Here is a 3,482-nt window from a genome sequence, read left to right as displayed (position 1 = left end):
ACATTCTACCATAGTTATTGGAGATTTTCTCCTAAAATCAACTAAAGAGTCAGTGAGTCTTTTTCAAAAGGAAAACTGAAATGGTAACATTAAAACACACACACACACACATACACACACACAAATCTTGGGAATCTTATACTCCTATAAATAAGAGCTCTGATCATGCTTCTTTTCAGAATATCTCTGTTGCTGAAATTCAGTAAAAACTTACTTCCTTTTGTTTCCTGTCCCTATATCTTCTGAATATAGATTTGACTTTTTAAAGACATGGCTTGCATCTGAAAGGAATGTGGAATTTTATTTAAAGTGGCTAATAACGATTTCGTATTTATGGTTTTGAGAATGTAAAGGAAGTTGGCAGCTTTCAACATGAAGCCATGCACTCAAGCCTCAAGGTTTATGCATTTATTAAAGGCTCTTGTCTAGAGAGCTCAAACTAAAATACTAATGTGCTGTATGTTTCTTTGACTATCCGTTGCTATTATTCTACATCTTTGCCCACTGTACAGTGTATGAATTAGGAATTGATTATCGTGGCTGCATAAAAACTGATTGATTTACACTATAATATCCCTCTGAAAGGAAAAATATCCCTCTGAAGATTTAGGATTTGTTCCTCTGATTTACTTCAAAAATGAATCATTAAAACTGATTCAACCATGTGTTCATTTTCTAAATGATATATCATCAATACTTTTTTTAAAATCATGATAATTTCAAATAGATCAAAAGCCAATATATCGATATAAATTTAAGGATGACTTCTTTTGAATCAATCAGGGAGTTGAAGAAAGAGGCCAGTTGGGATAATTCACAGACATTCTCTAGACCCATGATAAAATAGAAAGATACATCAATAGAAAACTCTGAAGAGATAATAAAATAATGTCGATGTGGGTCGCCCTTCATCTTTTCAGTGTCTAGATTCTGGAATGTCCCGGATTCATTCTTCACATCTCCTGACTTATCTGCCCATAATTAGGCCCAAAGTAATTATATCCAGTTTCTATTTTAAAGCCAACTATACATTGACACCTCATCAATTACCATCTGCTGTCCCTATCTCTTTTTTGAATTCCACATTGATATAAGTATCTGCTAGACTTCTCCATTTAAAAGTCTAGCAGCTATCTCTTATCACAAATCCAAATCCCATTTTCTTTCTCAAAATCTGTTCCTCACATGGTTTTCCCTTTCTCTCTAAAAAAGCACCTCCTCTTGCTAAGGCAAGGGCTATGGTTTATGTTTTAGTAAGGAATACCCAGAGGATTTTCCTACAAAATATACCAGCTTGGTCCTGTGAGTGAGCAAGCGGTTCATTTCAAAGTGCCATAACCTCTTATTTGCATTACGGTAAGACAAAATCACTAGCTTCCTGTTTTACTCTTGTCCCTTAGTTATGTCCCTTAGATCTCCCTAGCCTGACAGCAGTCAGGAAAATGTTTTGAAATCTACAAATGTCTATTTTATAGCTCAGAAATCTCAATGGACTTAATTAAAAATCCAGAGGCATGACAAGACTTCACTGAGGTCAGCAGACTCCACCTCCTATTGCTTCTATCACGGCACCCGCCTGCCCTCCTCCAGCCCCTTTCATGTGCCTTCAGATTCCAACATGCTACTTCTACTGTGATCTCTCTGTTCCCCATGTTGGTTTTGTTTATAAGGTTCTTTCCCCAGGAGTTACTCTTCCTTTTCTTAAATTCGTAGATAAACTACAACCTCAAGAGCAAATCCTTCCTTTAAAATCTTATATGAAATATTACCTTTCTACTCTGTTTACTCCATCTTTACATCATTATCTGAAATACGCTGTCTATTTCTATGTGTGTTTATTGTCAGCGCTCCCATCTAGTACTTAATGGTATTAAGTAATAGATACATGCCATGATGCTATTATCCAAATCCAAAGAATATAAAATATCAAGGGTGAACACAGAGGTGGATTGTGGACTTTGGGTGATTAGGATTTGTTAGTGCAGTTCATGCTGTAGATAACATAGCACTCTTGATGATGAGAGTGTTGACATTGAGTGAGGTCGATAATGGTTGAGACTATGCATGTGTTTGCCAGGGTAGATGGGAAATCTCTGTACCTTTCAACTTTGATGTAAGTGTCAATGACTGAGGCCTTTGTTAGAAGATCAACTAGGAAACCATTTTGTAAAGAAATGCAGATTCTGGCCCTGCCTGGTGGCGCAATGGATTAGGATGCAGCACTGCAAGCAAGCCTTTGCCACTTCATTGCAAGTTCGATCCCAACCCCAGAGGTGACCCACATGGTGCAGCAGACCTGAGCTGCCCGCTGCTCCCCTCAGCAGTGTACTTTGTCTAATCTGTCTGCTCTGCTCCCCATTCTGTCTCTGGTGAATCTTCTCACCTATCCTACACCTCTGGCCTCTGTATGCATAAGTAAATAAATCTTAAAAAAAAAAAGAAATGCAGATTCTCCCACCTTCTCATTTGCATTACTATATCCATTTGCTAATATATTTAATAATCCAGCTAACTCAAAACAGTTTTATCTCAAAGCAAACTTACCTTTCCTCCACAAACCAGCTCTGTTTCTGGTATTTCTCTCATTTCTAGAATGGATGGAGACCATGATTTGTTCCTTTCTCACAGGTTCCAGATGGATGTGGTCTTTTCTCCATCCTTGACGACCGCTGTCTAGACCAGGCCTTTCAGTTCATTTGTTCCTTCTTTCCCTCTCTTGTTCCATCAGTCCTTTTAGTCATCCATTATGGAAAGTCCACACAACCACAATCTTCTACACCATTTAGATTTCTCAGGGACTTAACACTCCACATCTATCTCATTGGATGCCTGAAATTCAGCTCCAATCATATTTTTCTCTTGAAACCCCAAACTTTGAGTTACTCTTTATTGCCTTCTAATGAAAATCTACACTTTTGCTTTGGGTTTAGGGTCCTTTGGAATAGAAAACCAATTTTTCTTTAAAGCCCTACTCAGCATTATCTAATACATTTTACAAATTATATCCCTGCAAATTTGCCATATTCCCCTCTCTGTGCTCCTGTGTGTGTTGTTGAGTTAAATTTGGTGGTGTCCTTACTGAAACACACACATGTACACACAATTCCTCTCTTGAAACCTTGTCCAGTCATTTAAATAGTTCCATTTTTTTTTTCATGAAACTTTCCCTCATAAATTCATTACAAAATGTTCTCTTGCTTCTTTGAAATCAAGTAACAGTGTGGTTTTAATATCCCCACATGACTTTAAACTTACAGTGAGAAAACCCAGACTCACACACATTCTCAGTCAGTTAATAATTGTGTGATCAAGGACCATTCGTTCATCTCTGGAGGCCTCGATTTGCATATCTGTGAAATGTAAAGATGGTAAAGATTAATAAAACACAGCAAAGGCAAAGTTTCCAGTTGTGAAATCGACATTTGTCAAAGATTTTCTGGATGAATCATTGTTAACACATAAAATGAAATACTTCTGTATAG

General features: G+C 37.2%; 1 protein-coding gene across 1 annotated transcript in view; it reads left to right on the top strand.

Annotated features, from left to right (window-relative positions):
* The window catches only part of VEGFC (vascular endothelial growth factor C), a 128,332-nt gene that overhangs the window by 12,657 nt on the left and 112,193 nt on the right, over window positions 1-3,482 (top strand). The window lies entirely within an intron of this gene.

This window comes from Condylura cristata, unplaced genomic scaffold (genome assembly GCF_000260355.1).
Source record: "Condylura cristata isolate star-nosed mole 26May11 unplaced genomic scaffold, ConCri1.0 scaffold00014, whole genome shotgun sequence".
Classification (NCBI taxonomy): domain Eukaryota; kingdom Metazoa; phylum Chordata; class Mammalia; order Eulipotyphla; family Talpidae; genus Condylura; species Condylura cristata.
The sequence above is the reverse complement of the archived record's forward strand: the minus strand, read 5'-3'. Positions and strand labels throughout refer to the sequence as shown.